The sequence below is a fragment of the Sitodiplosis mosellana genome, unplaced genomic scaffold (genome assembly GCF_009176505.1).
Source record: "Sitodiplosis mosellana isolate CC-2019 unplaced genomic scaffold, AAFC_SMos_1.0 Smas_scaffold_11, whole genome shotgun sequence".
Lineage (NCBI taxonomy): Eukaryota > Metazoa > Arthropoda > Insecta > Diptera > Cecidomyiidae > Sitodiplosis > Sitodiplosis mosellana.
Genome location: NW_022595253.1, coordinates 3,695,598 through 3,709,490, shown reverse-complemented (window position 1 = coordinate 3,709,490; position 13,893 = coordinate 3,695,598).

Sequence of the window (13,893 nt, the reverse complement as noted above, 5' to 3'; positions counted from 1 at the left end):
TTGTTGTGATGTGTGCTGTATGCTCAGTTTCTTTATTGTTGTTGTTATCGTTTTTTGCCTCACATCATTCTCTCGTTTCTGCTATTGTCCAAAATAAATCAGGCGAAAGTCTATTTGTGCATTTATTATTTGTAATATGCATTGGTTTATGATTTTTTTTATTTTTGTTTTCGGTTTTTGTTTGATTTATACGAATCTTCTTTGATTTGTATATTCCCTTTTCATTGTTTGCGGTTGGGTGTCTTTTGCATCGGCTGCAATTCGTTCACATCAACTCGGTACTGTGTAACTGGCGAGACAACGAGCCATAACATCAAGAGAGAGAACACGTTTTCTTTGATTCCATGTCAGATTTAGAGTTAAGTATGTAGCTGCCGACCATTTGATCATATTGTTTGCTTAGCTGATGGTTCGTTCTTTTCTTGGCCCGAGAGAGAGAGAGAGAGAAAATCTGTCAGCTGAACACGGTGATGCAACGCGCGATATGCGGTTTTCGATTGGCATTGATCATCAAACCTATCTAGTATTCAATCATTAATACATTTGAACACAATATTTATATTCTGATTCCATTCGATTGAAGAGAATATTTCGATGTAGTATCAAAATCGATGCTTTCAATTTTTATCGACAAATCACTCTTACAACTATAAATAGTCGCTTTGATGCCGCCCGATAGATTTTTATCAATTCAAAGTATATTTGTTCTAATTCAATCCTTTATTCACAATTTCATGATTATTTATTCAGAGAAAAAAGAAATCAAGATTTAATATCATAAATTGAATGATCGTTCCACACGAAAATAAAGCCGGCTCTGAAACGAGAAAAAATATCTATGCAAATATTGAAACAGTAAACAAAACAAATATGAAATGTTGATTATTAATGTCAACTTCTCGAAAAATGAATGGAAAAAACACAATTTTGGTTTCAAAAACTTGTCAAAGAATCATCAAATAAAAGGAAAATCAAATAAAAAAATAATTCGATTCGGAGCGAAAACTTAATGTTTCTATGGCTGATGAATGCGTGCTGCTCGAACCTGTTGGCATATTCCTTTCTTTTTTGCATTACCATTTTCTAAAACATTTGTATAAATGCTGTAGCACTTGTCGATCGTTCCCTCTCCCGTACGCTGTTACGCAGCATAAAAAGCGATTTTCTTTGTCATTGTCGTTGCTGTCAACGAAGAGTGTCCTCGACAAATGGGATAAGTTTTTTTTTTCTTTTCCACTGATAAAAAAACACACACACACATCAAGCATTTGAAAAATATTTATTCATAACGCAGTGAGAGAAATTATAATAATAAATTTATTTATTTGATGTGGATTCATTCAACGGAGCCCATGCGTGGACTATTGATTCGAAATAATGATAATTCGCGTGGATTCTTGTTAATAATGTTATGGTTCGTTAGTTCTTTTTTCCCATTCACTGTTGAACTTGTTTTCAAACGGTAAGAAGCATGTGTTACACCGGATAGAAGATGAACCTGACACAAAAACATCTAGCTGAATAGGAGAGAGGAACAGAAAAAAACTAACTAAAGAACGCAATTTTGCTTGCCAACCCTAAAATGGAGCGCACGATTCACTCGACACACAGCTGAATTTGAATAAAACACTTGGCGCATCCTCGTGTGCGTTTTGATTGTTTTTAATTTGTCATATTGAGCCGAAGTGGTGCTTGAGCTCGTACAATGGGCATAGATCAAACATCACACAGATTTTTTTCCCTTAATTTTTAAATCTTGCTTTGATGTTTTTTTTTTTCAATGAAAATAAATGTGGCCGCTACCTGCGTATGTTTGCAAAGTCAACTTTTTAATGTAAACGCATGTAAAAAGAAATTAAATTATTCGCCAACATTTTCACTTGGATCATATTACATTTTAATTATGAAAATTCTGCAGGTTCAATATTTAACATGATTATGATGACTTTTCATTCCGAATTTTTATGCAAAAAGTAAAAGTATCCGTCAGAAAATATTCATTTCCGAAAAAAAATATGTTTTATCAAATTTAGAATGTTACCGAATTTGTTACGCAAACTTCAGCACCACTTATGGTAGAAGCGATATGCTTGAGCGTTCGAAGTATTGCATAATCAAAAGCGGCTCGTGCTGCATGCTTAGGCTTTTTCTGAATTCAAATTGAAATGCTGTTGACATCAAAAGTAAATGTAAATTTCAAGCGTTCATTTGATTTTTTCTCTCTCTCGATATGATCATTGACAATGACAGCACAAAGAGAGAGAGAGAGAGAGAGAGAGAAAACGGTCGTTATTACACTTTAGCTCACACAGAGAATACAAAGTCAATACTCATCGCATCGCAACATACGGACAAGTGATTAACAATGGAGAAAAACCGACCCTTAGCGTCTTCAATTGCATCGAGATTCGTTCATTTTGCGCACTGCAAAATGCTTGAAATGCGTAAACAGCAACCGGCAACAAATGTAGTCTCTCTGTCATCTCTCGATTTGATTAAATTAATGAATACTTCACGCAACAATGACAACAAACAGACAAATAATATTTTGTTTTCCATTTCAAAGCGAAGCGTTTGTGAGGTGCTTAAGGAAATTGAATTTGCAACATGATAAGCGGGTCCGAGGTGAGAGACAGAAAGTAGAGATAGATGTGCAGACGATGAATCTGCTTGAATGCTGAACTTGAAAACAGATCAAAAAGACCACAGAGCGCTAAAGTGCAGTTGAACGCATTGAGACATCAATCATCAATACAAATATTTACACTACGCGTCGAATTGCTTTGGCTGTAACATCGAATGATTTGAGCAGCAATTTCTGCACTCACGACACTTCAAAAAATCGTACGGCTACGAGCATTCTGTCCAAACGACCGTGTGCGACAAGCTTCTTCATATTTGCCATCAAATACGCGACACAATAAGTAATAATCACCAAACAATAGACAGTTATGTGAACTTTAACACCTGAAAATTGCCATCGATTTCAGTCATGTGTATATAATAAGGATCGCATTAGCAGCTTTGTTGCATTGAATTAAGTGCGTGTATTGTGTACGGTCCGTACGTATACGACAGAGAGTGTCGTCGATGTCGTCGTCGTTGTGTCATCGCTTTATGATTCAATAATTTTCATTCAGAAATATTCTTTGGCCGAACAATGCTCAGATTTACCGACAGCTTCTTTGTCATCGTACTCTTGGTCTATCAGCAGTGTATGTATGAGCGTGTGTGTCTCTAGGCAACATCATTTTAATCAATAGCACACAAAACAACATTCACCTTATTTTTACACTATCGTCAAATGGTGTGACCAGATCACCATTCACCACACCGTTTCTATCCTTCTCTCACTCTACCTCTCAACACATTCCACGGCGACATCATCCATTTTCTCATTTTCAATGTCAATTGCTGATGATGTACATATTTCAGTTAATCACACCGTAATAAGGAGTATGCGTTCACGCCTCTCTATTCAAACACAAAACCCAATTTGCACAGTTCACACCTGAGAACAATGGGGCCATTTCGACTGACGACAGCTTGCGACAATAATTACGTGTATCGTCGATAGATACAGATCTATTTAAACGATGACGCACAAAAGACGGTGGTGATGTAAAAGAGGATATCCTAGCAACTAGAATTGAGCTCATATTTGAATAGAATTTTGGTATTTTTTAAAGAGCGCGGCGAAGTTTATCATTTACATTGGAAGTTATCAGCATTTTTTGGGGAATGTTTACCTCATTAATATAAATGAATGAGTTTTTGAACGGGAAAATTTGAATTTGATATTAGGCAAATGTTTTTGGTATTTCAGAAGATGTTTCAAATCGCAATCACCCTTTATGGTGGTGGTTAGGTAAATTTTCATTACATCAACATTTTGACGTACTCGAAATCAACCAAAATCATTGATATTTTCCAGCTTGTGATCCTCTACATCTTGTAAATGATCTATTAGATCGTAAATTTCGATTGATTGTTGCTAACGAGCTTACCGGGCAATTTTATTACTTGGTTGGTAATTTCCAAATACGAACATTCGGTTGTAATATTCGTAAATCAGAATAAGTTTTCATATTTTCGTTAATTTGACCCGGTTGAATGAGTTTTGCGGATAAAATTTCCAGTGATTCATTATTTGAGGTTTGATGCATCGCGAAAATGTTCAAATTAAATAACCAGTGATTTTCTCTCCCTCCAATGAAAATACTTGAAAAATCACGAATGGCAAAGCCGAGCTCGCCGAATTGCTTTACAGCTCACTTCACTAATCCGCTACAAATTTCGTCCGACTCGTTCCGAAATACAACATGATTGCATTTTGCGAGTGTATTTGTCGATGCCCAACCACCACATCATCATAGATTCGACATGAGCGCAATTCAATTTCACTAAAACGAATCATAAACAAATGCGAAAAAAGTGGAAAAGTGAACACTTCAATGCCCATTTCAACGAAAATGATTTTTGTAATTTTACAGACGAAAAATAAAATGATATTTTCATTTATTGTAGCGCGGGTAGCCAGCTACGTAATTGAGATTCACGGAGTTACACACTTACCTTTGGCGTGGATGTGAAATGATAAAATGTTTGATGAGAGGAAAGACCAACAGCATGTTTGAAATACATATAGAAAGTATCGCAAGAAGCGCACCAAAAGTGCCCTTCCTGAGAAGAGGAAAAAAATCGGGTACAGTCATTGTGTTCCAAGTGCTTCTTTCTTTCATATCACAAAAACTATTTTTTTTCTCTACCGAGTCGAATGAAAAGAATCATTCGGTTAAATGTTGAGATTGACTGTAATTAGTTTTGTTGTTGAAAAAAAGCCTTGTGAACCAAATGTCCATCAAATGAAATCCGAAAAAAGGAAAACTATAATTTTACACTTGAAATTTTCCAGCTACAGCATTTCGTTGCACTAATTCGAATCGAATGAACACAATAATTTGACGGAAATCGTCATTATTATCCTCCAGTGCTTCAAAGACAAATCAATGACTACTTCATAGCAAAAATGTGAAGTGTTTTCATACAAAATGTCAATAGACAGATTTGGATCTATGATAAGGCCAAGTATTTTTTCGAGAAAGCAATTGAATCGACGATGGAACTGTGGATTTACACGATAGCTCAAAAAAGTGAACTCTTTTCATTTGAAGAAGCGGTAACGGCAAAAGAAGCTAAACGAAAAAATAAACATATTAAACAATTTTATGGGTTACCCTTTGGAAATCGCCATCGCTGCTGATTGTCAGACGTATGCAAATAGTTGAAACCAACCAGCTTTTTATCAGCAGCAATAAAATTTTCATTTCCGCTGTGTTTGTCGCTCCCATTTTGATATATTTTTGCTTTCAAAAACGACACGCGCTCATTTTATTTGCAGTAATTTCCTGTAATGCGTGATATCCGCGCCGTAAAAAATATAGTCAATATTCAACCAGCGTTCAAGTGTTCACCTTTTTCCTTTAACAAAACACACCATTCTAACCATTCCGCTGAGTTGCACTGAAGCCAAGCAAATAAAGTAAAAGACCTATTGCAAAATTGCGTGCTTGGAGTGTATTAAATGAAGAACGCTTAATATGACATAAAATCATTGGCAAATTGTTACCGCTGTTGTCTTGTTCATTTCCAACAGAGTCAACGTCATTTTATCGGATAGCCTCGATTTTTCTTCGCTTGCCAACCTCACATTCATTTTCTACTCTTTTTAATCCTTTTTCTTTCGAATAATGTGGTTTTTCGAAATGTGAAACAGTTGAACTTGCTTTCTTATATCTACTTCGTTGATCTTTTTTCACCTCGTGTTTTTAACACTACATCGAATTTAACTTACTTACACCGACATCGACAACTTCTCAAAAATCAATTGCTCATCTGTGTCACTGAGCATAAAAATGGGAATACAGATCTGTTATATCAAGAACCGAACATGAAAAATTATTTCGTAAAAACGCAACATGAATCTCCAGTCGACATGATTGTAACATGAGGGGTTTAGAGCGAAAATGTTATACAGAAATTCTAATATAGTATTTTGTGTGCAAAATCCATTATCCATTGGTGTTATCGGTACATCGAAATCACTTTGATAAATGAATGAATGAAATTAAACTGAAAAATGCAACATGAACAGAGCATTCGAAAAAATATAACAAAGAAGTAGTATGCGAAAGAATGTAACATGGAAAAGTAGATCCTCAAAAACGCAACATGAATTTGCGCGTCATAAGAATACTGTGGCAACCGCAGCTCATGTTACATTCATGTCGACTGGAGATTCATGTGTGCGGTTCATTCTAATTCTGCGTAGCAAACGATTCTCTATGTGCAGTTGTGTGCTCAAGTATGCAGCCATATTTTGTGTGTTACAGATCTGTATTCCCATTTTTTTGCTCAGCGACACATCTATTTAAAACTCTAATTTGAAATTCTTGCAATGCACAAATGACCAAGCTTAACATCTGAAAATAATTAAGCTTGGTTCCATGAAAATTCACTGGATTCGATATATTTTCATCTTCTTTTCACCTTTTCAAAGTGCGCATTACACTGTAAGAGACGGTAAATTCCATCACAGTCGACTTTATAAATACATTTCTCGTTCCGTTCCGTTACGTTGGTATTGTTATTAATAAATTCAACGCCAGAAGCTGTTATTTGCTCATTGATTGCTTGCAATTTTTTTCGGCTCAAATTTGTCCTTGGCAATAATAAGTTATCGAAATGAAAAGAAAAATCCATATAAATAAAAGGCATTAAATGAAATCATAATAAAAATTGCTCTCTGTAAAATTGGGGTAACGCACAAAGGAATAATGTTTTATTATTATTTATTGATGGTTTGATGAACGAAGGGCACTTTGGCTTAATTCGACCGTAAAATGATCACATCTTGATGACAACAACTAGACGAGAACATCCGGTTTTGTGTATCGTCAAAATGCATTGAGGTTTTGCAACACGACATGAAATCTCATCAAAAATGCCCATTAAACGGAAATATTCTGGTCATTTTTGGTTTGTACAAAGATTTTGATTTGAAAGGGCGAAGATTTGGCATCTGCAAGATGATATTTCGAGAATTCTATATAGTTGTATGTGACCAGTTTGGAAATTGGTAAGTAAAAATAAATGTATAATTTTCTAATATGTAACCAATGGGACCGTGCTCCTTGAATGTCAGTGTTTTTCTATTAAAAACAATACCAATGTAAATTCGTATCGCCTTCTTACAGCGGTTCTCGTTTTGACATTTAAACAACGTGGAATACTGAAATTTTGACAGCTCGCGATATTTGATTGACTGCTATGAAAAAACCGCTGTTATGTGTCGCTAGTAGCGACTCGCTACATTCAAGGCATCAACGATGCTCAAAACTCACGCATATAGCCAATGTCAGCGTATGACCTTTCGTCTAAAACTTTACGAATAAAGCATTAGAATAAAGCGTGGCGCCACTATCTTTCCCAAATATATCATTGAAGTCAATGGAATGCATAAGAGTTCAAAAGCACGGCAAAAGATGGCAGCTCTATGAAAACCATACGCAACCTACTTCTCAAATGAGTCTAGATTGTTTATCACTTTCTTGAGGACTATCGTCAAAGTGACAAAAGAATTACCGAAAAAATCGATTCAAATATTCCATAGCAGTCGTTCAGAGAAAATAATTCGCGAACAGTATAGTGCGCTCTCTATTTTCCCAGCCCAAGGCTGCTTAGATGATCATCGTGTAAAATGGCATAAATATGCATTTTTCACCATGACATTTTCGCATGAAGCGAAAATGTTTGTCTGGCTGCATGTCATGCAATATTCATATCAGTTTTGCTCATTCATTTCATTTGTCATGAAAATTGAGCAGACATCTATCTACACTTCGTGCCACCCGAAACCATTTCACAGGTTGGTTTTTCTGTCTTTCTCTGCATTGTGTTAGCTATGTACGGGTCGCATTTGTGAGTTCGTCTCCAATTCTGTCCATATAAATAACTAAAGCGAGGGATGGAAATAGAAAAAAAAACATCAACGAAATGACATGAAAAGTGAAAACGGTAGCACGAGAAGCAGAAGACGAAGCAGAAAAAAAACAAACTGCGCAAACAACCTTATCGACGTTGGCAAACACTCGGCGAAAAAGACAGTGATACTGTTGTATTATTTATTTGGGTGAAACATAACGGCAGAGTCGTTTCGGGCTGTTTCACTCGTTGGTTGGTTCCAGCGGGGGAAAAACTGCAAGTAAGAGAATGCTGCGTTTTCAAATGGGAAAATGAGCGGATATTTTATAACCGAGAGACTGAGAGAGAGAGTGAGAGCGCACGGGTGAGAACACATGAAAAATAATGGGAAACGCCTACAGCGCAAATTTTCATTGGACAACCAATTTTTCGGGGTCGAGTGTTTTGGCACTTGATTGGATTTTTCCGCACTCACAAACACTCAACTCATGAAAATAAATGCGTATGCTTTCTTCCCGATTAAAAGTTGCGTGCGTGTATTTTCTCGCTTTCTTCCTCTCTCTCTCTCTCTCACACACACACACACACACACACACACACAAACACACACTCGCAGCGAGTGTCTCCGATTTTTGCCAGCTCGTTTTCATAGCTTTGCATATTTCGAGCCTTTTTCACACAACAACAACAAATGCGATAAGCCAGTGTGCACAATTTGCGTCTCTTTGATAAATGATAAATACATATTTGCTGAATGTTTGTTTGCGAAATATTAATATATGTGTATCATTCGTTTGGACTGACTCGGAAAAACACATATATACACATCGATTCGCGTGCTACTTCTCCTGATCCAGCAAAATAATTTGTCGTGAATTTCACATTCGACATTTTGTTTGTATTCAAATGGAAATTTTACTACTGCTGTTGATGTTGTTGAAGCTTCATTTGTAAAATTCAACTTTTTTTGCACCAATCAACAACGACCCGAATCCATTACGATTATTGCAAACATTAAAATACAACTCCATTAGCAAGCGAATGTTGCATACAGAGAGAGAGAAAGAGAAAGAGCAAAATAAACTACAGTTTCGAAAACCGAAATGACTTTTGGTATCAATCTGCTGCTTTTTTGTTTTCATTTGCTCGTTTCCATTTCGAAATTGTTTTTTTTTATTATTGGAATGATATGAGATTTTTTTTGTATAGATTCCCAAGTGGGTTAATAGTTGGAATGTATGGAAAACGAGCATTTCAACAAAATTGTCATTCATTTATTTTTTTTTAAATTTTTATTCAGATCAATATTTGGTTTTGTTAACATTGGTTTAATAAAAATTCCAATGAAAAAATCCGTTCAAAAAATTCTCCCTTTGAAAAAAAGAAAAAAAAAAATTGTTGAGCCAAAAAGTTGCGATTCACACATTTATTAGGATTAACTTATATTTCATAATACAGTTGAAAAATAAGAGAATCTTCCGTTTGGCAAAGGATTTATTTTATTTCAAGCATATGTTTTGGCATTCGGATTAACCTGATTTGTTTCGCTAGCATTGAAAAAGGAAAAAAAAAATGTTCGTAATGTGTTGTGCAATTGTTGTTAGCAGCAAAAATGAGTAAGGCAAGGCTAAGTAGCTGGCAGCAATAAATCTGCAGAGAATTTATTGTGTGTGCTTGGTGTGGAAGAGCGCAACATGTTTCGCCGTTGCATGCAATTGTGCAGAACAAGTTGTGTACATTCGAAAGTCTATTGTTGTACAGAAAATATTAAACGATTAAGGAAAATCGAACAAAAATCCGACAATGAACGTGCTGTTTCGAACACTCAAGACTGCAATTTTATCGATAGAGTAAGTAATAAACAATAATTCGAAAATGTTGCCAGCGAGTAGTTAATTTTTTGTTCCGTCTTTTTTTGTCTTTTGATTCAATGGGATTTTTTTTTCGAAGCTTATAAAGCAACAATATCTTTATCTGTGCAGCAGACTGTGAGTAATGAATAGCCATCGTCGAAGAATACTAGTCGCAACTAGTTCATTGTAAAATCAACAACAGTAAACACTTTTTTTTTCTACACAATTTCGTAGTTTGGATTTGCTGGTTTTACTCAAATATTTGCGCTCGAAATTGAGCTGAACTGAGCAGATGCGACGAATGGAAATTGATTCGTGTGTACTGTATGTTGGTTGTATTTTGCAACGATTAATTGTTTATTCGCCCCATTTCGATTCGTGCTCATTAAAATTAATAAGGTGTTGCTCGATCACGAACGAGCATTTAATTCATAATGAGCTTATGTTTCCCATTGATAATTCATATTTATTTCTGAGGGATAATTTCAATGTTTTTCCAAACGAAATTTGTATTACGATGATGAGAGGGCGTACGATGCTGATGTGCCATATAAATAGTTGACACGTTTAATCGTTTTCGCCACAAATACACACAAAATTGAATGTGCAAACATCGAAGAAGGCACTCTGAAAAATATGAAGTGTTTATGACAGTCATACACAAAGCTAATTGAAATCGCATATTTCTGTGTGGGGTCGAGATGTGATCAAAATGTGATATTTCAAAACGCATGTCACACGGAACGACACACTGACAATGGCAAAACGAATACAATTCCATTTTGTCAGAAGTGACACACAGGCGGTTTACATTGAATGTACGGCAGATATTTTCAAATGATTTGCGTGTTAGATATATACTTGGCATTATCCTTTTGTGATGAAGCAAAAATAACCTTTGATTTCTGCGCATGAAAATGGACGTCCAATACCAAAAATGGCATAAACTAAATTATCAGATGCTGCTAACAAACTTATCGCATTCACTCGTTTACTACATTGAAATGTTCCAAAAAAAGAATTTGATGTCAGATAAGGAGGCAAACAAAGAAGAAACTGGCATACACTTGTGCATCTGTCTTCATTACAATACGATGATGAGATAACAAATCACGCCAAAAAGAGACATTGCCATTGGGATATTTGACGACTAGCCTCGATCCAAACAGAAATACTTCGCTCGCAATGAGCAAATGAAACCAAATTCAAACAGTAAATGAATGAATGAAAAACCTCAAGCATTCACACACACACACACACACACACTCAAGAAACAGAGTCCATTCAAAGAGCAAATGCAACGAAAAAGTTGTACGTAGGTCTTCTGGCTCTGCTTTGGTCAAATGTTGTTTTTAATTTAAAAACCGGGCTCCAAATGACAAGAATAATTAAGTGAATCAAAATGGCTGAGAGAGAAGAGTATATGCGGAAAATGGTGTAAATTAGGTCGTTGTAACCAATCGTCGAGTACATACAAAATTCAATCAAATTCAATCGAGTAAATGGCTTTTGAGAGTACATATTTTTCAACATGTAATCTTTATCAACACACCATCATCACCACCACCACAGCCATGTCAAAAGACTGCTTTCGACACAAACAGACACAAAACTGCAGATGAGATTGTATAAAATCAATTGAATGGGATGCGAACAATTCAAAGAGAAAACATTTCATTAATTTGAATGAGCCGCTCGAAGTCTCTCTCTCTCTCTCTCTCTCTCTCTTTCTTTCTCTCTCTCTCTCTGGCAGAGGTGTTGGTGTGACGATAACAAAGCATTATATTGGAGTAGTTGGATGTGAGGAATTTGGAGTAGATTTCATTATTCAAGATGATTTCAGCAAACTTATTGATTAGTTACGGTGTGTTTGAAGGTGTGAACAGTTGCTCATACGAGCCGTTCAACGTTTTTGCTTCCAAAAATACACCGCAAACAATGTGTGTGAGAGAGCTTGCGTGTGTGTATCTGTGATATCCACTTGAAGGTGAATCACTTGATTTCAACAACTGCGTCACTATCAACAACGTATGTTATTCAAATTTGCGATTGCCATATTTGCAAAACGACCCATCTTCCAACCTCCCCCGGAAAGGGTTTCAACTGTTGACTTTGAATGTATCTTTGAATTTTGAATAATAATGGAAAATTCACTAACGATGAACGGACCGATTTAAGGATTGAACCGTTCATTATAACCATTCGCAGGGAAAACATGTGTTCAAAATAAAGTTTTACGTTACGAAAATGCTACAATGATTCTTCTTTTCGCTTCGATGTTCCGAAAAATCATAATCACCTGCGGTGTGGTTCTCTCCTTTTTTCTCCTCCTCTGGATTGCATATTCCATGGTTGGAACGAGCACCGAATCAAAATCCGAGCATCGACATAATAGTGAGTGGCATGTGAAGGAAACATTTTCAGTTTGGGGATTCGTTTAAACACTCGACAAATATTTGCTCAATATAATTGATCTGGTGTGCGATGTGCTTGTGGGTTTCATCAGAGCCGCTTTTCTCCGTTCTCGCTCTCCCTTTCTACCTCACCACTCTCACTCTGATTTAAAATGTTCAAGACAAACAAATCGTTTAGTACGTCGCTTATTGTCATCGATTCATTGCCGTGATTGCTAACATAGATTGTTACATGGGAGCCGAGTCTCGATTGCAATTGAAATCGGTTGCATTGTGTCAAACATTCCAAGTAAATAGAAAAAAAATAAATTTTTTCGCCACATTTCTTTTGGGAATTGTAATGCAAACACACCACATTCCACTCGATGTATTTTGATGACAACAGACAGCTCACTGCCATACAAGAATGCCCGAAAAAAAATCGAATCGTACAAAAGTGGAACGGCGTTTGTTTTTAGTGACAAAACTCATTATATTCATTACGGTGGTTGCACTCTTTTCTCTCCCTCTCTCTCTTTATGCAACAAACGGCATACCTTTTTGTTACGACCAATTGCAAAGTTTTGTCTTTTATCGCAATCATTTCAATACCAACGGCAAACAATCTCTTCCGCAACTTTCCAACTAAACTAACAAATTAGATCCGAAAATAAAACATTGCCGTCTTTTTTTCTCTATTCAATCTACTCCACACATTATGTGGTAATTGTGTGTCTGTGTGTATGCACGTTTGAGTGCATTTAATCGCCGTTAGTCAAATGTCGGAGAGCACGACACAGAGAGCAGCCAAGGAACAGTCAAGGACCAGGTTAGCTTTTTATTGCACGATATGAACGTGATCACATTGTTTCTCGCTCGTAAATGTGTGTGTGTGTGCTCATTTTCTACTTGTGCTACGTTTGCTACTTCTTTTCTCTTTTGTCAGCGTCGCATTGTTTGTCGAGATTACAAATAAAAATTGATATCCGGCTTTGTTCGCTTCCTATTACATTTCCTTTCATTTGCGAATACGATATCCACATGACACATTGTACTCAACTCGGTGTGTTTATACTCACTCTTTGTTTGTCTATGAAGATGCGCACTTTTCCTCTTGGATCTCTTCTTTAAGTTGACACAATTTTCTAATAACATGCATGTCAATTGTCAAACCAACTACTTATTATACAATACACAGACTGCCATGTGATTTGGTCGTTTTTGTCACTGATGGACATAAAGAACCATCACAAATATTGACACACAGCTCATTCGCAATTCAGAGCGATTTCAAAAAAAAAAAAACATTTGAAAAATTTTCAATTGTTCGGCGCTGATTCAAAACCAAAATCCAATATTGGGAAAACATTGACCGGAGACTTTGAGTTATTGACAAAAAAAATTATTGTTATACAAAAAAAAATCCTACATTTTCCATATGCCGGTTAGGCATAATGTGCGACCACCGGAGTGTTGCTTCCGTACTAGTTTCGATTAAAACGTTCCTTCCACTGTCGCGCGACACACAAGGATGCTGTTTACAAATGAATGCTGTCTCTTTTTCGAGTACGAGACGTGGACCAAACGTCGCCTCACACAACATAAATCAAATTGCAAGTGCACATCTGGAAGCTCAGTTGTGATTGAATAGAATCAACACGTCA